Source organism: Alligator mississippiensis, chromosome 9, assembly GCF_030867095.1.
Source record: "Alligator mississippiensis isolate rAllMis1 chromosome 9, rAllMis1, whole genome shotgun sequence".
Lineage (NCBI taxonomy): Eukaryota > Metazoa > Chordata > Crocodylia > Alligatoridae > Alligator > Alligator mississippiensis.
The window spans coordinates 63740851-63768326 of NC_081832.1; the positions used below are offsets into that span (position 1 = coordinate 63740851).

At 44.8% G+C, this 27476-nt stretch overlaps 1 long non-coding RNA gene across 1 annotated transcript; it reads right to left on the reverse strand.

Annotated features, from left to right (window-relative positions):
• Positions 1-832: 832 nt before the first annotated feature.
• LOC109280957 (uncharacterized) lies at positions 833-26607 on the reverse strand. Its single transcript, XR_009464401.1, has 2 exons — positions 25223-26607; positions 833-6220 (listed from the first exon to the last, which is right to left on the reverse strand). It is a non-coding gene; the product is annotated as an uncharacterized LOC109280957 (long non-coding RNA).
• Positions 26608-27476: the final 869 nt, after the last annotated feature.

Genomic DNA, 27476 nt, shown 5'->3' on the forward strand with positions numbered 1-27476 from the left:
CAGGGGTCTGGCCCCCTCCTGCCTGGACTGACTGGGCACAGTTTATAGCCAGGTCAGCATTTATACATTCATTTTTGTGCAGTTATTTTTGCTGCCATAAGTACAATCTTATGGCAGTGAAAATTAGCCTGTTGCAGTCTAATAGCATCATATGTATACACTGTAACGCTTTATACCACAGCAAATTAGTCTATTGTGTAGCTAAGTGCGCATGTAGATGCACCCATTAGGACTTAGATGGCAAATAACCTGATATTAATAAGGACTTTCACACTGAGGTAAACATACACCTACATGATGAGAAACAGCTCTCTGATTTGTCAGCATTAACACTACAAGGGCTACTCAAATGAGTTGATGTGCTGTACACTGTGATTTAAACCGCCACTGCAGTTCCCTCACAGGCATGTATATTTTGCAGCACTGGGAATTTATTAAAGGACTTTACTAGATAAGACCCTGAGCTGGAACTATGGGACAAACCACCCCACTCTTGTTTCCTGCCCCAACTGGTGGAAAAGTTCAGATTCATGCTTTGCAACCAGTGCCTATGCCTAGAATGGGTACAATAAGACCAGCATGTGTCTGATCAAACTTTGGGGAAGTTCCTGTTTCAAACCAAATCTGAATCTGAACATGTGACTATGACCCATGTGTCATAATATATCCTCTTATGTTTACATGCGGCTTTCATCCTTCCCAACCCATCTTCTCCTTCCATTTGGTTCTGAGCTATTTGATTCTTCTGTTAGACTCTTACTGCCCACCAATCTGCACAGCAAAGCACTGGCAAGTTACAGATACCTTGTAGTGATTTTGATCCAAACCCAAGTAGAGGGGGAACAGACACAAAAAGCTTTTATTTCATTCCAACACAAATATTGGCAAAGAGGCTGCAGGTTAACTGGGACAATATATTTTTTTAATGTGCCTGCCCAAAGCAAAGCACTGGGCTGTCAATCTGGAAACCTGGGTTCATATTCCTTGCTCCACCACTGATTCTTTCTTTGATCTGGGGCACGTTACTTCATTTTTCCATGCCTGAGTTTCCCATCTATCAAGTGTATTGTGAAGCTTTATGATCTTAGAAATGGACAACGGTACAGAATAAAAGGTCTCCCTTCTGAAGGCTGTTTTACTCGGCTGAAGCCTGCATGGGAGGTGGTGGATGTGTTGAGTCCTTGCATGACTCGTGTCATAAGTAAGTCCTTCTACCAACACAGAGGCTCGGAAATGCTGATCTGACAGTCCTCCACTTCAAACATGCAGTGGACAGTTCATACATGGCAAGAAATGCTTTTCCTCCCACAAAATCCTTGGGTGTGGCATTCTCCTGACACTTCCCGGCCTTCCTATGCTCATGAAAACACATTGGGCCTGTCACACTTTTGCTGAGTGTTTCATTCTGCAGAGAAGAATCAGTGCCTTCATGCTCCTACTCAGGGCGGCAGCACAGCAATGCTTTTATTGCAGTTGTTGTCAGAGAGACAAAATATTATTTTGCCTTTCTGGGGAAGCCCATAAGCCCATAGGCAGAAGGAAAGCACAAACAGTAGAGGCACTGTGGACCACAATAGAGACCTTGTAGAAGGGAGCTGCCAATGACAGTCTTAGAGGACAAATGGAAAGCACATTTTTGAAGTTCAAAGTAGTAGCTGGGTGGTGTCTTTTACAATCTTTCATGCTGAAGTCCATTGCAACCCTAAACGAAGCATGTTTTATAGCCCAGTCTGAGGATGCCTCGTTTACTTTAAAGAGCCATTCATTATTCTTCTCTGTGATCCACTGGGATCTGGATCTGGAAAGTGAAATGGCAGCTTTCTGCCAGACTAAGATAATACAATACATTATAGGCTACACGTTCATATATGGATTCAGATCCATACTTCCTAAGTGTTCAAAGGTACCCAAGCCCACGTACAAAGCCCTCTTAAAATAAGGAATAAGCAAAGAGGTCCTGCCACACACACTCTTACTTGCCCTTGGTTATTTTACCAAACCAAAAGGGCCCTTGACATGAAAAGGCAACAGAGTTACAGTCGAATCAAAGGGAAACGTTGTGCACGTAAGGCAATCTAGGGGCTGTGAAACAAGCATCACTTGTTTAGTTTACCAATAGGAAGGCTGAGAGGGGGAATCTAATTTCTGGCTATAAAAACCTCCATGTCAGGTGGAGAGGGAGAGGAAGAGCTATTTAAGCTGAAGAATAGCGGTGGCCCAAAAACAAATGGGTATAAGCTGCCCATCTACAGGTTTAGGCTGCAAGAAAGCTGCTCAGACCATCAGAGCAACATGGGTTTGGGGTCAACATAGGGATATTTTAACCCTCTTCCAAAGCATCTATTATTGATTATTCAGGAATGGACACTGAGTGGGATGGATTACTATCCAGTTTCAATTTGGCTGGATGGGCCATCTAAATTAGGTAGGACGTTTCTGCCTTCCGGCTTGTTAAGGGCTGAAATACTTTGCACTATTTTATTTGCACAGCAGCACTGCTCTATCAATGTCTGTTGAAGCCATTTCCGTGTAACAAATGTAAAGACCTTGAGCATTGCTGTGCACTGGACTGCAATGAGGAGCTAAGGGGCCAGATTATGATTTTACACCAATTTTACACTGAGATAACTCCACTGAGTTATTCCTGTTTACTCTAAAGTGAGAGGACCATGGGACCAAAAGTAATTTAATGGTATACAGTGTCCTCCCTCTCTCCAGCTCCAAGTAGACAGGCATCCATTTAAAGGAAGGCTCATCATGATCATTGTCATCTTACAACAGTTTTGGTAAGTAGGCCAAGAACTGAATATACATGGAAAATAAATTGCCTGTAACCCCCCCAATTTGCCACCGCAGGTCACAGTAGAAATTGTTTGGTGGTATAATGGGAGCAGACTAAAAGAGGAACAGCAGAACTTGCACTGCTCTTGTTCATAATACATGCATCTTTTGAAACAAAAAGAATCTCAGCCCCTGGGGCTACAGATGTGGGCCTTTTCCAAAGCACTAAATCTATTTAAAAGCATCTAAATATGCAAACAGAAGAGAGGGATCAGGACCTCTGACTGCCCAGAAATACTGCCTCATACATCAACATGAGGGAGAGAAACTGCCCTGATGATAAGGGACTGTTCCGCCTTGCCAGACTTGTTCACTTAAAATACCAGCCGTGCACTAGACTGATAAAAAGCGCCAGCTCTGGAGCCTTGCCATTGATTCTGAAGACTTACAGCAAGACGCATTCCTCCCCAAAGGCTGTCAGCAAGCTGTCTGCCATCATATTAGCATAGTAGTATGGCCCACACAGAAGAACTTAGCAGTTTCTTCCTGGAAAAGGCAGCTTCCATGCCAACATTTCGAGTGGGAAGGAACAGCCACGCTACCACTCAATCCAGGGGCTGGGCTGTGCATCTGTTCTGACAGCTATCAACATACAGGATCAATCTAATTCATTGCATCCTTGATTGGTATTGTAAAACCAGAAATTATGGGGCAGACTTCATCAGACTGTATTTCAGAGTAAGGAAAGTGGGCAGTATTTTGACTTAGCTCCTGATGTTGATGTTTTCACCAGTGTCAAGCAAGAGTACTTCTATTGAAGTACTGGTGGTGATATCAAACCAGAAACATAGGGTGCCTATACACAAGCAGCGAGGTTGCTCTGATGCGCTGTAATTATGGAGCATCAGAGCAGACTCGATTGATCAAGTCTACTGGAGCCTGGTAGTTACTGCGCTCCAGCAGACTCCAGCGTCTTGTGTATCAGTGTCCCTGCACTTAAAAGCTCATTCGATGAGCTTTAGTTAAAGTGTTCCTACCACCATTTTTAAGCATGGGGATGCTGATACACAAGACACTCCAGGCGCTTTAATCAGAGCGACTCTTGGAGCCACTCTAATTAAAGTGCACCTCTCCCTCCCCCTCCACTCCCAGAGCACGTGTATGTGCCCAAGTCTAAATCAGATTCTGAAGATTGGTCTGAGCCCCAGCTTTGGTTTTAGATACTAATTTTGTATTTTTGAAAGCAGGAGCTGATCAGATCCAAAAGTGTGTTTTTGCAAAGAATAAGAACAAATCTGAAATTCAGATGTGGAGTCAGAGTCAAATTCTTTATCTTCTACCCAGATAGATCTAGCCACTGAGGGATGTCCAGGTGAGCCTCATACAAGCAACCATTCATTTCTGAGGCTAGTTCTGCTACAGCAAGTTTTGAAGACAAAGAAACATGTAGGAAGCGTGCAGTATTCCTACATGACTCAGGTCTTACCCAGGCTACTGCAATTAAACAGGGTCTGTTGAGTGAAGGACTGAGTCATCAGTGTCTGTCTGTGTCTGTCTTGGGCACAAAGAGCTTGTGTAAAAGGAAATATCATTCTGTCTGCATATTAAAAGGTTTCTCTATGCCACTTTGCCAGCCAATTTGGACAGCAGTAGTTTTCCATTGTTTGGACATTTATCTAAACACAATAAAAGCCCTAAGGATTGGCAATGGGCCATTTGCGGTACATCAGGACTGGGCTGGGAGAGCCCCATGCCACTGAGAAGAAATGTGCTTCCTGGCCTTGGTAGGCAGCTTATGTTCAAGCTTGCGTCTCTCTCAAATGGAAAGATTGACTGCCACATGAAAAAGTGGGAAAGAAAGAGGACACTATGAAAGAGAGGAGGTAGGACCCATAACCCTTATGCGACATTGTGTTCAGCCATGATAGAAGCAACTCAGAGACTTCACTTCCAGTCCTAGATGGGGCTAAAGACATCCTAGACATCATGCCCTCACTTCCAGGAGTAGGTTTCACATGACCCTTTGTCCACGTGTTTAAGCCTAATGTTCAATTGAGCAGTGTCAGTCTCCATTTTCAAAAACACATGCTAGATCCTCATTTCCAGCTAGGAACATAATGGGCAGGAAGATGCTGTGCACGTCACTGAAGGTCTCAGATGGGTGACTTACAGAAAAGTATCGGCATTCAGGACTTTAGGAAACTGTAAAGCTCCCCCCAGTTACCTGCGTTCAGTAGCTGATTCAAAGAGAGAGATGATCATCAAAGTAAAGTATTACTGGTAGAGATAGTTGGAAAAATGCAGAAAAACAGTTCATACCCAATTTTTGAAGGTTTCTTTAAAAATTTCTATTTTCCACTTCAAAATTATAATCACTGTTATTATTACTGGTGATGAGAACATAGTTAAATAGATAAGCTGGTAGATTGATTAATTGGTATTTAAAATGCATATTAGGATACAGGGAAACATATATTATAGGCGTCAGTTAACAGACTCACTGTAGATATTTCCTAGCAGTTCTAAACTGAATAGTGTTTTGATGCCATTAAAAGTTCAGTGAAAATATTTAAATTATTAGCTTTATGAATCCATTACTTGACACTGAGTCCAATTTCATGATCCAGACATTAGTTGGCACAAGCTGGCAACAGGTTTGAGGTCTCGTGGTAGAGAAGACAAGATTTCAATTTTAGTTCTTCCATTGAGGTGCAACTTGGTCTTCACATAGACATGGACTTCTTCCTGGAAGCATGACACACAGCCACCCTGGTATGGATGCAGGGAGTCCCAGATCTGTAGATTAATGCCACACAGACACTGTAGCAGCACTGAAGCATGTCAGCGGGCATTAAAGGAGTGCTGGATCCTTAGGATCTTCCACTCGGAAGGTGGTACATCACTGAAACAACAGGGGCTGGCATGGTTTTGAAGTGTCATTGTGTAATTAGGGAGTCTTTAATCCACAGATTATCAGCTCCTCACTCTAAAGCCCCCATCTGTTGTGCACATTGAAAGCATTTTATCTCCGGGCCTGCTCATGCTCAGGCTCACAGGATTTCAGCTTCTCATAAGGCTTTTATTGTTCATGCAAAGTGGCCTGTGTGTATCTGCCAGTTGGTGGCAAGGCATTGGAGCAGATTTGGGCTATCATTTTCACACTTGGGTGCTTAATGTTAGGCACTTAGAGTTGTATTTAGGCATATAATTAGTTAGTCTGAGTTGCAGAACCTCCCATGGAAGGTATAAAACATTTGCACTCAAAATAATCCAGATAGTTATAATCCACAGGTACTTCTTATCCATGAATCCCTGTTTCTGAATTACACTCACTTCACCTCTGCTGACTGGTGTTACTGTGTATGTGATTACATGCACAGGTGCTCACACATACATATGTAAACTGCATCTCTTCTAATCAACAGGGATTTATTTCTTCCTGGGGAAACAAAAAAGACAGGCAGTGTTTTCTTACCATGTAGCTATCCTCAGAGATTCTCCCCAGGGAGGCAAGTAAGATCGTATTTAAGGGCTTTACCAGAATCAAACAAAGTTTTTCCCAAGGACCCTGCAAATCAGCAAATTCCTCAGCAACCTTCAACACTTACTGTGTGAGCCATGAACTAGACCAGTGCATCTCAACTTTTTTCGTACCAGGACCCATTTGCTAAGATTGATGTCTTGTCTTGATCCACGCCCCATGGGCCATGCTGGGGCCCCTCACTCCCAACCTACAGTCCGCTGCCCCCACCCCTCCAGCCCTGCCAGAGGGGGTCCCCAGCTGCCCCCATCCCACCCCTGAGCAGCAAGTGTGGGCCCCTGCATGTATGGGCATTAGCCGTGTACCGCTGGCCCAGGCATGCAGCTCCCCTCTGCAAAGGACTATCCCCCACCCCTCCACACACACACACACACCAGCCCTCCGGACAGTCCTCTGGACCTCCAACCCCCATTCCCCATGCACTTATCTGCATCCAGCAGCTAGGGCTGCTGCCACATGTGCAGATGCCTGCAGCCTCCAATTGTCCCAGGCAGCCTCTTGCAGGCTGGAAGGCTGCCAGCCTGCATGGGGAAGCCTGCTCTTTCGCACATTTTTCTGGGACTTGCTTGCGACTCTTTCATATATTCTTTCAACCCACTTTTGGGTCTCCACGCACCAACTGAGAAACACTGAGCTAGACCACTCCTGCAGGGGAAGTTGAAATTGCTTTTCCATCTCCTTTGACTGTTTCAACAAAGCTCAGCACACTGGATTCTGGCTTCATAAAATGATGTAATCAGGGCTTATATCCAGCCATATGGCTATACTTACATTTCCAATACAACCAGTTAACCAGGAAAAGAAAGAGGTCAAATTCTAAATGAATAATCAGAGACATTTCCTTCATGGAACCTTAAATACTCAGAGAAATTTCCCTTTTAAATTTACAAGTACCCAAAAGATTCTAGAGACATCTATTTTTTTTCCTCTGATCAACATCTATTGTTTTACCTCCGATCAACAGTTCAAGCCTTACACCTTTTTCAGGAGTAATATAATGTTGTTATCACTTGATCCATGCTCACTAAGGGTAGAAAAATAATTTATAAATAATAGTTTGGTTGACACATTTTATTACTGTTACAGTTAATAAGCTTTCCAAACACAGATGTCTTCATTATTCAAAATTACCATGACTTTCTCCAGCAAATATCTCTTGGTTGGAAGATCATTCATCAACCGTTCATTATAAATATTTGAAAACCACAATTTGTGTGACATGTAGGTTACCTACATATGTTTCATGGATTTATTTCCGTTTTATGATTGAAAATATATCAATGAACCAACAACAGCACAAAGTTCACAGCGTGTATCAGAGGGTTGCATTAAACAGTGTGCAGCTAAAAATTCACACCAATATCAGCTCTAAACTATAGTTGGGGTTTTTTTGTATTTGAGCAGATAGGTTTATAATTCACTGAATATCTACACTGGTAAAGTTTGTTCTCCTGAATATTTAGGGAAACACAAAATGAGCAGGAATAAAATCCAAACAAATGTCTTAAACGTAGGAATAAATATTTATAATAAAAAATGAGCAGCATTTAGCAAGCTCTATTGAATATGAGGTGGGTTTGGTAGATTCTGGCCACTGCCCAATGGACTAGCATCAATTTAAGAAGTAATCATCAATTGTTGCACCTGACAGCCAGGGACTGAATGAATAATGCACGTATCCCTGGCCTATAGGCAGCCTTGAGATGTTAAGGGTAAAGTACATTGCTGGGATACCGTGCAGAGGAAGCTTACTCTACAAGTGCCTATGCTGTATTAATTCTGAGGACTGGAACCTACCCGGAGCTCTTGCACCCAGCATGAACATTAAATCCACAAGCATATACGTGCATTTGCCAGTGTTTGATACTCAAAGTACTCTAAGAGCTCTGTACAACAAAACAAGGTGACTTGCAGAAGAAATCTATGTGGCTGCAAAAATGATTGCCTTGCTTCATCTGGTTTCCTTTGGACCCACAAAACAGAGTTGCTGAGTTACTGCATTCTTTTTTGATGTCTTACACAAAATCATATTATTAAGTCCAGAGACACAGCTGACTGTTCTCTGCTCCCGGGTTTGCGTTTCATGGTCACCACAGCAACTGCCACAAACAGTCTTGTTAACCTCTGAGAGCACCCTGTTCATAATCTTAATAATCCACCCTCTCCAGATGGAAGAGGAGTTTTCTTTCACAAAACAAATAGCTTCTTCCATGAGATGTGGATGAGACCATTCAAATTGTCTTTGTGCACTGATTTTTCAGGTGCAATGAAGCTGAAGGAAGGAAGAAACTTAAACAGTGAAATAAAGTATTGTCTACATGGTCTACATTGCAGTATAGTCTAAGAATTTAAACCAGTTTAATTATACCAGTATCAACCCTCACATGAACACACTCACAAATGAGTATATGTACCTCTGTAACTATATTGGCATAAGTGGCTAAAATCCCTGCGTACACAAGACCTAATTTATACCATGTCTGATGTCACCTGCATCACAAAGCTACATAATTTTTACTGATGGTGTATTCAGTGGGTTTACAAAACAAATAATATTGATGTTAGAGCAGATTCTGAACTTTCTAGATGAGCTGCAACAGTATTTAAATCAATGGACTTACCCTTCCTGGCGTCCATTGGAGTAACTGAATACAAATCTAATCCTAAGCATGAAAGAAGCCAGGACAAGGTGGCACCTTAGAGACTAATGGGTTCAGAGAAGCATAAGCTTTTGTAGGCAGCCGTGTTGAACCAATGGTGCAGCAGACATACACTGCATGCCAGCTAATTTATATCTTTCCCACAGTAAAAGGCCTGAACCAGACACTTGGATTACAACATCACCAAAGTTCTTCTCTGGGTTTTGAAGGATTTTTTGCTGATTTATTTTTTTTGGATGGGGTGGTGGAATGGAGCTGTAATATCTCTAGGTTTTCTTCTGTTCGGAGACATTAAAACCACCAGTTTCACTCACTGTTTCAGTGATTATTTTGTGGTTTTCTGATTTATTTTAAGCCTTTACAACACACTCTGAACTATCCTTTACCCATCCAAAAGTGATCTTCTAGGAATCCTGTAACGGTGCCTGAATTTTCAAGGTCTCCCCTCTGCCGGATATACAATACAGCACTAAAGGGGGCACCAATATGAGCCCCATAGTGTGCCAACCCTGCAGCCCCAGAAACTGGTACGAGAAGCAAGGGGGAGTTCCCACTTTCATATAGAAAATCATAGGGGTTGGGGTCACAAGCCAAAGGGAGGGAACAGGTAAAAAGGTAAGGAAGCATTAACACTGTGGTAACACACTCAGCACCTTAATTTCCACCTCATTTTAATGTCCATGAAGTGTCCCCAAACAAGCCTTTAGTCCCAAGAGCTCTCAAACATCAGTCTGCAGCTGCCTCCAACTCTGAGTCCAGCTCCTTCAGCCCACAGTCCTGGCTAACTGAGCCAGTGAGATCTCCAGCTGCACTGTCACTCCTATGCGTGGGCTGGCCAGGTTCTCTGTGCACACTGCTGTCTCTTCCGCTTACTCCAGCCTCAAGCTTCCTCCTCTTTTTTCCCTTGCCCCCTAACCCCTGGATGTTTCTGTAGTCCAAATGAACCATCAACACAGCACTGAAGACTGCGCCCCAGTTTCTCCTGCTGTTACACATGTTATAGTCACATTACAATAGCTTATTTACTAGTTGAAAGAATCTGAGGTTTATATGAAACTTTTTTGAAGCGTGCGTATCATGTCAAAAAATTAGTTATTTCCTTTATTGACCCCCAGTTTACTTAGGTATATGAACAGTCTCATTGATGTCAATGGCAATACCACATGCAGCGGTTATTGGCTTTGGTTTTGCAAGACTTGCAAATCTCACCAAGCTGCACATCTGCTCATGACTTCCTAATGCCTTTGTTGGCTCATGTCTGAGCAATCTATTTCTCGAATAAATAAAGAGCAAAATCACTCAGTAATGACCATATGATAAGGCTCCATCTACTTTTATTTGTTTATAATATCCCTAATTAGGTGATGTGCTGGGAGGCCCATGCCAGAAATGGGTGGGTTTTGTTTCCACGAGCCTTTCAGTCTTAGATTAGCACAGAACTTCAAAAGTATTTACACTAAGCAAAATGCATGCAAAAAAGCCACGATACTGATGGCTTGCAATGCTCTGCGGGAGCATAAAGAGGCTTGAGAATAACCTTTGAAGAGATATACAGAAGGTCTGAAAGCAGAAAGCACCACCCTTCAAGGTCCCACTGATGCTGCAAAAATATATTCAGTATTTTATCTTGAAGCCTCCCTTGCACATGTTGAAGTAGGATGAGGGAGCATATGACACTGGGAGGTCCCACTGATGCTGCAAAAATATAAAACTGATAGTCAGCTTTTTCCAGCTTGGACACCTAAAGCTAGGCACATAAAATCCCATTAAAATACCTAAATAAAGTTGGATTTTTCAGGAGTACTGAAACATATGCACACCACTCCCACTGAAATCAGCATGCCTGCGGGTATTCAGCGCCTAAGAGACTCAGGCCATATTTATGTAGGGGTCTAAACAGACATTTAAGAATCTGTTTGTAGACACCTCTTGGCTAAAGGTGCCATTGATTATTTAAATCTTTTAAATCTCCTGCAGTACTCACATAAGCATCATTTAAAGCATGGACTCTCATGGATGGCAGTAAGATTACTTAGAGGTTTAAACACAGCCTAGAACATTTTCAGGATTGAGACTAGTTTCTTACAACTGTCTGAATCAGTACATCCCCATGGTGCCCTCACCAGATTCCCATTCCCAATATCTTTTTGGTTTGCAATGGACTCCCTTGTCCCCACCCCTCTAATCTAGCTGTACACAGCTACCACCTCTACGTCTGGAGGCCTATTTGTTGCTGGGGCACTGCAGAACTAATTGGACCTCTTAGACCACCTTTCCTAATCAGGAGAAGAATGCAAAGTGCTATGAGTTCCTCAGATGGATAACACAACTGAAGTGTAAAATATTACAGTGCAAAGTTCTGGATACAAATAAGTTGCAGCCATGAACAATAGGAAATATAGAAAAAAGGCATAATCACTGAACACGGTCTTGATACAATCCTACAGGCGTTTCAAACAGACCAAAAAATGGTTGCTTATGTGAGATAACATTCATAGGCCCCTGAGAAATTATGAGTTCCAAGACTAAAGTTCAGAAAGATTTCCTTCTAAATCTTCTCATCCAGAACCAACACGCTCTTTCAGACAACAGTGTTGTTTTTAGACATAGCTGGAGAGCATCGCTGTTATGCTTTCTTTATAACTTTGGGGAATGGAGATTTAGTGCAGGAGATAAGAAGCCTTTGGGACATTTTGATTAAGCTCTTAGGAATGGCAATATGCACCAAATATTTATATTAAAATAACAACTACCTACAATAGTTAGATAGCTTGGATTCCTGTGTATATGAGGCAGGGAACCTTAAAGTAGCTGGCTCTCAAAAATTCCTCTTTAAGTCCAAGGTTAATAGGCTGGAATTGCTGCAGTTGCTTGATTGATACAGGCTGTGAAAAAGAATTCAGACATTCTAGCTTGGCACAAAAGCAAGCGTCTGTTCTGCATTCTCCTGCATTCTGAATATAGTTCATGACAATGTCCTAAGTTCACCGTAGCATCCCCTGCCTGGCAGGGGAGCTGTCCTAGAATTGGATAAAGGATTTGAACACTTTAATCACTGGATATAGTTATATAGCTCTAAGACCTGTGAGAGCATCCTCACAAGCACTCACACCAAGAAATAGTGGAAAGAAAAACATAATCAGACAGTAAGCCCCAATTAAAAAGAAATCAGCTGTGCATTATCTCTGAGGATTTGTATATCTAGGTTCTTGAAACTTTTACTCAGCTCGTGGCCAGACAAATTTGAAACACAAGTTAATGGATTTTCATATGAGTAAGGACTTCAGGGCTGGTATGCCTGTATCTGTCCCTGCTGACTACAGGGAAGGGCCTGCAACAACTGGTCAAATATGGAAGTAAGAAGAATTTTAGCTGCATGTGGATCTGCATTTATCAGCCAGGGCTTCAGAATCATAGGGGTATTTTGTTCATGAATTGTGAATTTTAGAGAACAGTAGGCACATCTACACATTCATTAATGTGCCTTAGATACTATGCATTTAGTTAGTCCTTTATTAAGGAGGTAGTAAACTAAATGCACAGTACCTAAAGTTGCTGCACCTTAGCACTGAAGGGTTTTTAAACCTGAAAACTTGCTATAAAAAAGATTTTCAACTATTTAAGTTGGTCTAATAAAAGATATATTCACCCAAAGAACCTTGTCTGCGTATGTCCTGAGACCACCACGGCTACAACCTACACCCCAGTTAATTAGTGACGCTTACTGCACATTCACCTAATAACACTGCACAGCAGGCTATTAACACAGTTTGTGCTATGACGCTATACTGTGCAGTGTTATTAGGCCAATGTGCAGTAAGCATCTCACGTAGATGCACCCAGTGTGTCTCATAGGATATAAGACCACACTGTAAATAAGGATGTGCCAGAGCTGCATCTGGGGTGCGGATCCATTCCAAACTCATAGAGGCATTCAAGGATGTAGATAACTGTGGGTCTTCTGGAGGAAAGTCAAATCTACCAACTTTTATATCAGGAGTTGAGAACATCCCAAATCCTAGACCCAAAATATCTCAAAGCAACTCTTATATTTTGAAAGTCTCATATCCAGCAGCCTGCAAGAAGTCCATAACGGGCCAAAACCCTAATTCAGAACCCCTTAGTTTTGGGTCTGGATTCAAACTCCACCAGATAGGGCTTGTCTCTTTTTTTTTCTAGATCCCATACACATGAGAATGCATAGGGCAGCGGTACTCAGCATGATGGAATGTTGTGGTGTTCCTCACAATCCATTATTATGTGGGCCAGGTTTGTGGCTTGATGAGCTGGTTTCTTTCCCTGCGCTATAGTCTGCAATTGATGTTATACTTGTAATCCATTGGTTTAGGGATAAAAGCAGATGTGATGACAGAATTTAGCAAAAATCTATGAAGATTCCCTTCAGTTTGAGAGGAAGGAGGGAATGAGTCATGTAGCTTCATAAGAAAGCATGCATGTTGTTCTATGGTAGGAGAACATTTTGATACTGCAGAAGTACAGCACGCCTTATACAAACCAAAATGACCGTGCCTAATGTCACAGACCGCCTGATTCACCACTTCCTTACATTTTGTGCAGTGTTTACACCTGGGTATAATGTTATCAGTCTGGTGTGAGAGAACGTTTCACTTATTTTATACTGATGTGTAAAAAATGGTGAATCCAGCAGCCACAAAGCACACCAGCTTGCTTGGGTGGAGAGGAGAACACACACAGAGTGTGTCTGGTTCTAGCATGTGGCATATGCTCTCTCATCCTACTCCAACACGTGCAAGGAAGGCTTCAAGATAAAACACTGGATATTTTCTTAGTGATCCTCAAGTGGAAACTGCAATCACAAAAACAAATGACTGACAACTCAGCTGAACAGACTGGTAGAGAGCAAATAGACACACAGACAAAAATACAACTGCACCCCTTTTTGGCTTCAAAGAGAAAAGCTGGTGGAAACATTAATATGGGATTTTAGGAGTATGACTCTATCCTGCTTTTTTCATGATTCATTGTATGGATGTTCTTATCAAACACAAAGGGATAGGTCTTCAGTCACTATATACAGCAGCTGGAACAGGCGAATGAGGATTTCCCTGGCATATGGGATTCCCCTGGGTGGCAGAAAGCTGGCATAGCCTGCTTTTCCACCTGCTCCCCTGCATATTGTGGACTAGAAACTGAATTCAATTAACCTAGAGGAAAACTGGAATAATAACAGTATTCAATTCAATGGTGCCTGCTAGTCAAATGCAGCTGAGATGGAAATCTGGTCTTGCGACAGGGCTTTGGTGGGGAATAGAAGAAATTGAGTAACAGCGTCCTTCCACGAGAACGAAAAAGATTCTGGGCAGGGTGTGCTCAGACTATGGGATTCGGCAGTCAAGACTTCGCAGGCTGGATGGATGACAGTTCACTCCCTTCCAGTACCCATTTGGCAGGTAGTACAGGGGTATGGTTGTCTTTGGCCTAATTTGAATGTCTCTGCTGAAGGGGGCACACTGATCATTTATGTTTTGACAAATGTTCCAGCGAGCAAGTCAAAGGAAAAAGGCAGTGGAAAATGAATGCAGACTGACCAAGAACATTAACACTAATGTGGCGAGGACAGACAACATAGGCGTACTGCTTGTTGTAACTGGATCAAGCAGGGGGGCTCTGTTTTTGCTGCTTACTTTGCCTTTCATGCTTTTGTTCCCGTATTGAGTGGTGTAATACCCAGAGAGCTCCCATGAGGCCCAGATACCTTGAGCTCATTCTTTTCTCCCTTGTCTCCTTTCTCACTGCTTCCCAAAGCCTAGCTGCCTTGCTTGACTGATGAAGTCAGACAGCTTTCATTTGCTGACATAATTAGGAGCCTGTGACTGTTTCTGTAGTTTTAGATTCCTGGCTCACTTTTACACTACCATATCTCTACTGGGCCAGATTTTGACCTCACCTTCACACATCTAAGTCTAGAACAACCCCTTGGAAAGAAATAACCCCAATGGATGGAATTAGTCTAGATTTACACTAGAGAAAGGGAGAACAGACTCTTGCTTCATTAATTCAGGCTCTTTTACCAAGTAAAATGAAATAAGATTGATCAAAATCTCACTCCAAAAGCAGCAGAGCTGAAGCTGCCACTCTCCTATCAAGATTTCATTCTTATGATATCTTTTCCTGACAGTAGGTAGCAAAGAAGCAGAATGGCAGTGAAACCAAGTAGTAAGGCTCAGAGCAATGTATTTTGAGATTCAACCCCATTAGTGCTGCCAGTATCCCCTTCTACCATGCCTTCATCAAAAGAAAAGCAGGCTGTGGAAGGAAAGCCTTGCTAAGAAACCATTTGGAAATGATAATATGCAGAGAAATTTATTGCTGTCTGATCCGATTAAATCCAATACTTCTGCTTTAGTTCTCCCTCTATCCTGAAAACAAAATCAAAACAAATGTTTCACCCTTCAGGTAGTTGAAGGCTGCTATTAAATCCCCTCTCAGTCTTCTCTTCTCCAGACTAAATAAGCCCAGTTCCCTCTGTGACAGCTGAAATTATGTCTGTGTGATACAGGTGCTTGCTGAAGGCCCTATGAAGATTAGACCAAGTGTTTTTCTATATTTGTTTAGATATTAAGCTGTATGTTGTTGCTAAAAGCCTAATTAAAGTTTAAGATGTAGTGAGGCCTTGTATAAAGTAAGGCCTAGTAAATTTAGCAAAGCCTTGAAGTAGTAAGGCCTTGTGGTGTAGTTAAAATTACCTTATCAAAGGAATGCAAGGCTTATACTGCTATTGGTCAGTCTAAGGACAGTTGAAGTAAAAGGAATCTGAGTGGTCATTCGTTATCAGTATCATTCAGAAGCTTTAAATTAGCTGGAATATCTGGAAACCATTCAGAAGGAAGATACACCTCTGTAAAAAGGACTAGTTAGCTGTTGCCTGGATCACTGGGCCCGTGGACCTCGAGGAGCCCAAGGACTGCATTCCAGGGTCCTTCCCGGTACCCCTTCGGACAGTGTTGTTCAGGGATGCCTGACTTCGCTGAACTTTGTGGAAAGAGAAGCTTGCTGTGTATCAGGCATCAGAGGGGACTGCAGATAAGTTGCCAACGCGAATTGCTTTTGTCTGTTATTGTTTGTCTTGTTACTACATGTAGTTGTGTTTTTGTTAAGTCAATAAACCTTTCTTACCTTTCTACCCCCGACCATACTCTCAATCCCGAACCCTCCGCAGGTGGCTGGGACACCCTCAGCCTCTCCTCAAAAGTCATGTGCCCCAGTCCCTGAACCATTTCCATTGCTCTCCGCTGTATTCTGTCCAGCTTATCCACATCTTTTCTGTAGTGGGGGCCCCAAAACTGGACACAGGACTCCAGATGTGGCCTCACTGTGCAGAAAAGAGCAGAATAATCACTTCCCTTAATCTGCTGGCAAGACTCCTATTAATGCAGTTCAGTATGCTGTTATCCTTCTATGGCAACAAGAGCAAACTGTTGGCTCATCTTCAGCTTATTGTTCACTGTAACCCCCAGGTCCCTTTAGCAGAGCTGATGCCCAGCCAGTCAGTCCCCAGCCTGTACCAGTACATGGGATTGTTCTGTGCAGGATTTTTCACATGTCCTTGTTGAAACTCATGAGATTTCTTTTGGCCCAATCCTCCAATTTGTCTAGGTCACTCTGAATCCTAGCCCTACCCTCCAGCATATCTACTACTCCCCACAGCTTGATATCATCTTCAGACTTGCTAAGGGTGCACTCTGTGCCATCTTCCAGGTCACTGATGAAAATATTGAACAAAACCTGCTCCAGGACCGACCCCAGGGCACTCCACTTGATACTGGTGGCCAACTAGACTTCAAGCCATTGATTACTACCCTCTGAGCCCAATGCTCCAACCAGTTTTCTATCCACCTTACAGTCCATTTATCCAGCCCACACTTCCTTAGCTTGCCTGCTAGAATGCTGTGGGAGACTGTATCAAAAGACTTGCTAAAATCAAGGTACACCACAGCTACTGGTTGACCCGCATCCGCAGAACCAGTCATTTCATAATAGAAAGTAATCAGGTTGGTCAGGCATGACTTGTCCTTGGTGAATCCATGCTGACTGCTCCTAATCATCTTCTCCACCAAGTGCTTAGAAATGGATTCCTTGAGGACCTGCCCCATGATTTTTCCAATAACTGAGGTGAGGTTGACTGGTCTGTAGTTCTCTGATCCTCCTTCTTCCCTTCTTTAAACATGGATACTATATTTGCCCTTTTCTAATCATCCAGGACCTCCCCTGACTGCCATGAGTTTTCAAAGATAATTGCCAGTGGCTCTGCAATCACATGAACTAGCTCCCTCAGCACTCTTGGATGCATCCAGCCCCATGGGCTTGTACACATCCAGCTTTTCTAAATAGTCCCTAACCTGTTTTCATCACTGAGGGCTGCTCACCTCCTCCCCAACCTGTGCTGCCAGGCGCAGTAGTTTGGGAGCTGACCTTGCCTGTGAAGACTGAGGTGAAGAAGGCATTGAGTGTGTCAGCATTTTCCTCATCATCTGTCACGAGGTTGTGTCCCCCATTCAGTAAAGGACCCACACTTTCCCTTTCCTTCTTCTTGTTACTATCATACTTGTAGAAACCCTTCTTGTTACCCTTCACATTCCTTGCTAGCTGCAATTCCAATTGCTGACTTCATCCCTGCATGCCCAAGCAATGCTCTTATACTCCTACCTAGTTGTTTGTCCAGTCTTCCACTTCTTGTCAGCTTCCTTTTGTGTTTAAGCTCACTGAAGAGTTCTCTGTTAAGCCTACCTGGTCGCTTGCCATATTTGATAGTCTTCCAGCACACAAGGATGTTTTGTTCCTACATCCTCAGCAAGGCTTCTTTAAAATACAGACAACTTTCCTGGACTCCCCTTTTTGGCCTCCCAGGAGATCCTACCCATCAGTTCCCTGAGAGAGTCAAAGTCTGCTTTTCTAAAGTCCTGGCACCATACTCTGCTGCTCTCCATCCTCCCTTTCCTCAGGATCCTGAACTCAATCATCTCATGGTCACTGCTGCCCAAGTTGCCATCTACATCCCCACCAATTCTTCCCTGTTTGTGAGCAGCAGGTCAAGAACAGCATGCCCCCCAATTCGTCTCTCCAACACTTGCACCAGGAAGTTGTCCCCAACTCTCTCCAAAAACTTCCGGGATTTTCTGTGCACTGCTGTATTGCTCTCCCAGCAGATGTCAGGGTGATTGATGTCCCTCATGAGAACCAGGGCCTGTGATCTGGAAACTTCAGCTAGTTGTCTGAAGAAAGCCTCATAGATGTTAGGGTCGGAAGGGACCTCAATAGATCATCGAGTCCGACCCCCTGCATAAGCAGGAAAGAGTGCTGGGTCTAGATGACCCCAGCTAGATACTCATCTAACCTCCTCTTGAAGACCCCCAGGGTAGGGGAGAGCACCACCTCCCTTGGGAGCCCGTTCCAGACCTTGGCCACTCGAACTGTGAAGAAGTTCTTCCTAATGTCCAATCTAAATCTGCTCTCTGCTAGCTTGTGGCCATTGTTTCTTGTAACCCCCGGGGGCACCTTGGTGAATAAATCCTCACCAATTCCCTTCTGTGCCCCCGTGATGAACTTAAAGGCAGCCACAAGGTCGCCTCTCAACCTTCTCTTGCAGAGGCTGAAAAGGTCCAGTTTCTCTAGTCTCTCCTCGTAGGGCTTGGTCTGCAGGCCCTTGACCATACGAGTTGCCCTTCTCTGGACCCTCTCCAGGTTATCTGCATCCTTCTTGAAGTGTGGCGCCCAGAATTGCACGCAGTACTCCAACTGCGGTCTGACCAGCGCCTGATAGAGGGGAAGTATCACCTCCCTGGACCTATTGGTCATGCATCTGCTGATGCACGATAAAGTGCCATTGGCTTTTCTGATGGCTTCGTCACACTGCCGACTCGTGTTCATCTTGGAGTCCACTAGGACTCCAAGATCCCTTTCCACCTCTGTGCCACCCAGCAGGTCATTTCCTAGGCTGTAGGTGTGCTGGACATTTTTCCTCCCTAGGTGCAGCACTTTGCATTTCTCCTTGTTGAACTGCATCCTGTTGTTTTCTGCCCACTTGTCCAATCTATCCAGGTCTGCCTGCAGCTGTTCCCTGCCCTCCGGCGTGTCCACTTCTCCCCATAGCTTTGTGTCATCTGCAAACTTGGACAGAGTACACTTCACTCCCTCGTCCAAGTCACTGATGAAGACATTAAAGAGTATCGGTCCAAGGACCGAGCCCTGCGGGACCCCACTGCCCACACCCTTCCAGGTCGAGACCGACCCATCCACCACGACTCTTTGGGTGCGACCCTCTAGCCAATTCACTACCCACCAGACTGTGTAGTCATCCATATCACAGCCTCTTAACTTGTTCACCAGTATGGGGTGGGATATCGTATCAAAGGCCTTCCTGAAGTCTAAGTATACGACATCCACCCCTCCTCCTGTGTCCAGGCGTTTCGTAACCTGGTCATAGAAAGAGACTAGATTGGTCAGGCACGATCTGCCCGCCACAAACCCGTGCTGGTTTCCCCTCAGCATAATTTGCCCTGCCGGGCTCTCACAAATGTGAGCCTTGATAATTTTTTCAAAGACTTTACCAAGGATGGAGGTGAGACTGACTGGCCTATAGTTGCCCGGGTCCTCCTTCCTCCCCTTTTTGAAAATGGGGACCACGTTAGCCCTTTTCCAGTCCTCCGGGACTTGGCCCGTGCACCACGATTGTTCGAATATTCCCGCCAGTGGCTCTGCAATGATGTCGGCCAGTGCCTTCAGCACCCTCGGATGGAGCTCATCCGGGCCTGCCGACTTAAAGGCATCCAGTTCTTCCAAGTGACTCTGCACCATCTCAGGATCTACGCATGGAAGTCTGGCGCCTTGCTACTGCCTCTCTACAACCCCAGTGAGAGACTTGTTGTGCCCCTCACTTAGGAACACTGAGGCAAAGAACTCGTTGAGGAGTTCAGCCTTGTCCCCCCTGTCTGTCACCAATTGTTTCTGCCCATTTAGCAGGGGTCCTATTCCTCCCTGGGCCTTCCTTTTACTCCCAATATATCTAAAAAACAATTTCTTGTTGTCTTTTACTTGGGTTGCCATCCTCAGCTCCATGGTAGCTTTGGCCCGCCTAAGTGCCTCCCTACAAGCACGAGCAGAGGAGGTATATTCATCTTTAGTGATCTCACCCTGTTTTCACTTTTTATGTGCTCCCCTTTTGGCCCTTAGGCTGCCCTGGATTTCTCTGGTCAGCCATGGAAGCCTCCTGGCCCCTTTCCCTTTTTTGCCTCGCTCGGGGATTGTCTTGCTTTGTGCCCGAAGGATCGTTTCCTTAAGGCACAGCCACCCTTCTTGGGCTCCCATCCCTTCAAAACTCCTACTCTGCAGTGCGTCCTTGACTAATCGCCTGAGTGCACTGAAATCAGCTTTCCTAAAGTCTAGCACTTTCACCCTACTAGTTACCTTACCCACTCGACGTCTTATGTTGAATTCTATTATTAGGTGATCACTGTCTCCCAAATGGCTACCGATCTGGAGGTCCCCTACCATGTCATCCCCTGTTGCCAATACCAGATCCAGTATGGCATTCCCCCTAGTGGGACCATGCACCTCCTGTGTCAGGTGGAGGTCCTGTACACAGGTTAGAAACCTGCGTGAGCGATGGGACCTTGCTGTCCACGTCTCCCAGCAGATGCCTCATCTACCTCATCCTCCTGATCTGGTGGTCTAGAGCACCCACCCACCACAACATCACCCTCATTGCTCTCGCCTCTAACCTGAATCCAGAAACTTTCAACAGTCCCATGTCCAGTTTCATAGTGGAGCTCTGAGCAATCAAACCACTCTTTACATACAGCACAATTCTTCCTCCTCTTCTCCCCTGCCTGTCCTTCCTGAACAGTGTGTACCCATCCATGACAGTGCTCCAGTCATGTGAGCTCCCACCACGTCTCTGTTACTCCAATCATGTCATAGCTCCCTGACTGTATGAGGACTTCCAATGCTTCCTGCTTGCTTTCCAGGCTCTGTGCATTGTGTACAGACATCAGAGGAAAGTAGCCAATTGCCCTACTGTCTCAGGAACAATGAGAAGGCTTCCCCTGTTGCCCCCTCCTTCTTGTGCTTCCTCTTGGTCCCCGACTTCCCCACTTACCTCAGGGCTTTGTTCTCCATCCCCCCGGCAAACTTATTTTAAAGCCTTCTTCACCAGGTTAGTGAGCCTGTCTGCAAATATGCTTTTCCCCCTCTTCACCAGGTGGATCCTGTCTCTTCCTAGCAATCCTTCTTCTTGGAACAACATGCCATGGTCAAAGAAGCTGAATCTCTGCTGGCAACAGCACCTGTGCAACCATTCATTGACCTGTAGGATGTGTCTGCTCCTGCCAGGGCCCTTCTCTTTGATCAGAAGGACTGAGGAGAACACCACCTATCTCCTTCACCCTTGCACCCAGAGCCCTGTAGCCACTCTTGATCTGCTCAGGGTCATCCCTGGCATTATCATTGGTGTCCACATGGATGAGCAGCATAGGATAGTAACCAAAGGGCCGGACAGGTCACAGTAACCCTTCCATGACACCTTGGATCCAGGCTCCAGCCATGCAGCAGATCTTGCAGGACAATAGGTCAGGCTAGGAGATGGATACCTCCATTCCCCACAAAAAGGATTCTCCAACTTCCACCACCCATCACTTCCTTTTTGTGGCAGTGGTCTGGATCCTCCCCCCCTTGGGGATTCCTGGCCTGGCCTCTTCCATCACTGGAATGCTCTTCTCCTTCTCTGTTGCTAGCACTCCATATCTGTTCTCCAGGCAAACCACTGTACATGGGGATGATGACTTCTTCTTGCTGCCAGAAGATACAAGCTTCCAGTTTCCAGGGAGTCCATGCCCTCTTCCTTTTCTAGGACCACCTCTGGCAGTCCTTCCTTCACAGTCCTAGAAGTTTCCTCTAGCATGAAATCGATGAAGTCCTCATGGCGGAGGATGCTTCAGAGCCTTGCTACCTCCTCCTGTATCTCTCTTGCCTTCTCCCTGAGGGGCACCACCAGAAGGCACCTCCCATATTGCAGGCATTCCCCTACCTGGCTGACACTGGAAGAAATCTGCAAGCCACAGTCTGCATAGCACCAAACCAGGACCTAGGTGGAAGCTTCAAAGGTGTGTGGTCCTGTCTAGACAGACCTCTCACAGGTGGAAGCAGAGGAAGAGCTGGAAGTGGCAGTGGCTCTGGTATTGCAACATCCTCCAGATATGCCTCCAGGTCTTCTAATCCGCTGCCTCTCACTTCATGCCTATCTTTCCAAGCAGACCTTCCCTAGCAAAGGTGACCGGTTCAATCTTCTCTAAAACTGCCTATAACTATTTTTTTTAAACTATAAAAAACCACTGGCTCACATGAAGACACGCAAAGATAAAATCAACCTCCTGTTAAATCTCTAAGGGAGACTGTAATTGAATTAACTAGAATGAAAAGTTCCAGAGGGATAGTATTTGAGGATGAAATTTATACACTAAGCAAGGACAGCAGGCACAACATTGCCTGAGCCCTCCCACAGTGTCGTACTTCTGACCTTTTCTAAAGGGACCACCTTTGTACATGAGAGTCTCCATAGTGCTTTAAATATTTGGCCCTTCTGGTGAGACTAGCAAGCAAGGGTCCAAATGCCCAAACGATTCCTACAATATTCACATCTGTCCTCTAAGAGCTGGACTAGACAATCAGCTCATTCCACCGGGAACAGGAAGTGTGGTTTAGTGATTAAGACTGAAATCAGCAAGTGACAACTCCGGGGGTGGGGTTCTAGTCATGTCACTGACTCATTATCAAGGATCCTGGTTTTCTCTGTTAAAAAAATCCAAAATTCTCTAATTAAAACCCCCAAATCTGCATCTTTCTGTGATTAAAATGAAATGCCAGTATGTATGTATGTATGTATGTATGTATGGGTATCAAATGAACACAATGCTTTATTGATATATTTACAATGTTAAAGCAATTTAGAAGACTACCAGTGCTTCAATCATTATAATGAAATAAACTGTAAATAGCTCTATATTTTGGTGTTTGATTTTGGGTTTTTTATCATGGAAAATCAGAGCTCCCCCTACCCCCTTCACTCACCAGCACATGGGTTCTTCTGCGACTGCCCCCCCCCGCCCCCAGCTGCTTTGTGATACTGAGCAGCCCTGATATGCCAGTGCCCCTCATTCCCAAGCCACAGACCCTCCAGCCCTGCCGGTACCCCTCACTCCTGACCCACAGCCCCTACTTATATCCCCACTCACTCCCTCCCAGAAGCAGCTCCCCTCCACACACCAGGATGCAGGTCCAACTGCAGCTATTACCCTCTGCTTTGTGGCACTGAGCAGCCCTGACATGCTGGTACCCTGCCCCTGCCCCTACCCGTGCCATTGCCCCTCACTCCCAAGCCACGGCCCCCCAGCCGTGCCAGTGCCCCTCACTCCCAACCTGCAGCCCCTGCACACCCTACAGCAAATTGCAGCAAACCATACTGGACTCTTGGGACACAGGGGTGAGGGCTTGGGAGCAACACAGGACTGCCAGGCTGCCCAGTGCAGCCCCTCAGCAGCAGCTGCTGCAAGATCCCATGCAAAGCCCATGCCCCTGCTGCAGAGGAAGGCAACCCTGCCCCCCCACCAGGGGCAACCCCATCCCCCTTTTATCAGGGGAAAATTCATTCCTGACCTCAACGCAGCATTGGTCTAACTCTCGGCCAGATGGGCAAGACCCTGTAGCCAGGACCTTCCGGGGCTGAATCTCAGCAGAAGCATTGGCATATCCCCAACCAGTGACTAACCATCTTCTTCCTGAACACCTCCAGTGCTGGAGAGTTCACAGCTTCCCTGGGTGTCTGTGCCAGTGCTCTCTGATCTAACTGGGAGTTGAACTGGAATTGAATCAGAACCTAAGAACTGGTTTGAACTGGTATTGTGACATGAACCTGAGCCAGAACCAAACCATCATTTGGCCTGTCCTACCGAATCACAATGGGAACAAGGCTGCAAAAAAATCACTTGGATCACCAATTAGACTTGTGTCACTGGTTAGATTGGGGTTACAGGTTAAATGGGAGTCACCAGTTATGCCACCAGTCAGATTGAGGTGACCGGCTCAGTCTTCATTAAAACTGCCTATAACATTTTTTTTTTTAACTATAAAAACCACTAGCTCTCATGAAGACACACAGAGATAAAATGACATACTCACTGCTGCCACAAAGACATGCCTCACTGCTCTAACACGAATCCTCCAGATTTTCTCTGAACTTGCGATTTCTATAGCGCTTTTTTTTCTCTTTGGCTCCTTTAATTTATATGATTAACAGAGAATGGAGTTAAATGGAGGTAAACAGCTGTAAATAAATACTACCTCTTTCTCAGTTAGTGGATTCATTCTTATTCTTACAACCACCTATGTTTCAGGTCAGCTAGTTCTAAATGCCCATTTCCAAAACTTGCTTTAACGCTTCATGCAGTTGTAGCATGTAGGATATGGAGAGGAAGCGGGGCAGGCAGGCTCCTAGGGTCTGTGGAGTGTTGGGAGGCTGGGGGCATGCCTGCAGGAGCTGCTCCTCTCCTCAGGCTGTGCGGGGAGGACTGGGGCCACAGCTGGGACCACTCTGGCCGACTCCCTGGGTTTGGGGAATGGGGCATTTCCCCCCGCCCCCCGCCCTAGCACTGCCAGCAGGACCCGCACTCCCCTGCCCTACCACTGCCAGCATGACCTGCATGTGGGTGTGTGGCGCAGGTGGTGCATAGGGCTTTCTGGAGTCTGGCCCCTTCCCCAGTGGTGCAGGGCTGGTCCAGACTCACCAAAGCTTGGCCCCTGATAGCCCAGACCAGCCCTGTGCCATCAGGGCTATGTTCCAAGCTCTGGTGTGCCCAGACCACCCCTGTGCCATCAGGGGCACTTGTACATGGCACCCCCTGCCCCACAGCTCCAGATATTTTTTTTCCCTTTACCTCCCTGGTCCTGCTCTGATTACCATCCCCAAACTCCCTCCCAGCCCTAAGCAGCTCACTGCAGGCTGGAACTCTGCCAGGCTGCAAGAGTTTCCTGTGTCAAAGGGGAAAATCCAGGTTTTTCTCCTTTAAAAGGGAAAATCCTCATTTTTCCACATTTTCCCACAGGCAACAGAAAACCCAGATCCCTGCTCAACATCATGTAACCGTATGCTGATCAATTGGGTATGGACAGGCAAACAAATGATACCACAGTAAAAGTGAAGGGGACTTACCCCATACTGGCTCTTCTGCAGGACTGGTTTCTGTGGCTGCGCCTTCTGCACAGTAAGTGTAAGCTAATCAGGGCAGCTTCTTCCTGAATGAAATAGGACTCAGTTTCTATGGTTTAGCTTATATACTCTGCACGATAGGAGCAAACACATGAAACAGATACTGCAGGGCAGTTGATGAGGGATAAAGCCCCTTTCCTTTGCAATTTGGTATGTTTGATTATCTGTCTAAGCACTTAGGCACATTAGGTCATATTTTTAAAGGTATTAAGGTACCTAACTCTCACTGATTTCAATGAAAGTGAAAATCCTTTAAAATCTGACCTACTACACAGCAGTTTCTTCACTGATGAAAAGGGATAAAAATATTTACCTGCCACACACACACGTGTCTTGTGCGACTTATGTCAAAAATATATACAAAGGATGTCATGATCTTCAGACAAAAGAAGCCAACAGAAGCAGCGCAAACTATTTTTGTAATGTCTTTTGGCCACTCCTGACGTATTAGATTTGAATCTGTGATTTAGAGTTGAAAGCATCTATATATTATTCCCAGTTCCCTGAGCCACCTGATTCCTGAAACAACATGCTAGAGAAACTTCTAAAGTGCTTTCAGCTGACGAGAGGCTAATGTGTCAGATCTGAGACTCTTAAAGAAGGATCTCATCTGTTCTGTCTCTTTTCTGCTGCTCTCCTTAATGTGCAAATCTCCCCAAATCTCTGCTTTAGCTTAAAATAACAACTGCAAACATTTTTCATTTCAGCTGTGATGGCTCCGTCCTGCAGTGTCTTCTCTCAACAAAAAGCAATTTCAGCCAAAACTTAGGTTCATTCTCTGGCCAACAAATATAAACATCTCCCTTGTTTTTGCTTTTCTTTCTGCTTTCAAATGGATGGAAGACAAAACCAGAGTCATAAGTATATGATTCCCTTGCATGGTTTGGAAAGAAATCGAAATACTTTGAAACTTGGTCCTGGACCCAAACTGGCAAGCCTCCTTTGTTTTAAGGCTTTGTTTTAATGCTTCAGGTTCTAGTGAGTCATTTAAATCTCAGTCCTAATGGCCTCACATCACAAGTGTTTTAGTCTGGAAACGATGCTGACACAAGTGGGGTGTAGAAAGTTGAAACTCAGAAGTTTTATATTTTTAGAGCCCTATGCTTATCTGAGGATAGTAATGGGCAAGGCCCCATTTTCTGAGGGTTTGCAAATTCATCTGAGCATTACATTTTGACATGAAGTATAAAACTGGAATCACACAATGATGAATCAGGCCTATGGGAACCTACTGGCAAAATACAACTCTTGGATGAACAGAGAGAGAAGTTTATGACCTGAGAAGTAGTGAGTAGAGATAGTGGTGGGAGTATAACAGCACTCTCAGCTGCCTGCCATAGGGAATCTTACCACTTTCAAAGACGGTTTCATTTGAAAAAGATACATGTGAATAGAGTTGGGCGTTTTGTTCATCGCAACACACTGCAAAGTAGGGAGCAGCTGTTGAAAGCCAAGGTCTCCATAATACAATGCAGTGTTCCTGCAGTGTTGAATGAACAGCCTAGGTTTAAAGTCTCCTCAGCTGAGTTATCACAGAGATAATAAGAGCATGGGCACAAGCCAGTAAATGGTGACACAAGGGCAACATAATATGCTGTGCGTGTTGGAGCTTCGTGATCTAACCACTGAGGTTTTGGAGCATTGTGTAGCTAGCCCCTGTTGGGGCAGGAATGATTCTTACTTGTGTAAAGAAGGGTGACTGCGCCCAAAAGCTTGCCAAGAACTTTTTTCCAACTACTCAGTTGGTCTAATAAGAGATAACACATCTACCCAAAGAACCTTGCCTGCCTGTGCCCTTAGACCAACACGGCTACTGCCAACAACCCAGCGCTATTTTTTCTGTCTCTTGAAACATCTAACATTAACCCCCATAAGAAGAATGGACCTGAGTGATAACAGAAGAGAGAAGTGGAGAAACCTGCCTTTCAAAAAAGTTAACAATAATTTGTCCTTAGAAAAGGCAATGCATAAGTTATCTTAGAAGCCATTGTTTAATGTTTACATCTCCTCTTGTGAGAAAGGTGGTTATGATTCACCCATTATACAGACTGGGAAACTCCGTCACAAAGTAGATGAGTGACCTACTCAGAATCCATCACGCAGCGTCATTGGCAGCACTACTTAAGGATGAAATCCTGGCACTTGTTAAGTCAGCAGCAGTTTCACCATAGACTTCAGCTGAGTAAGGACTTCCCAC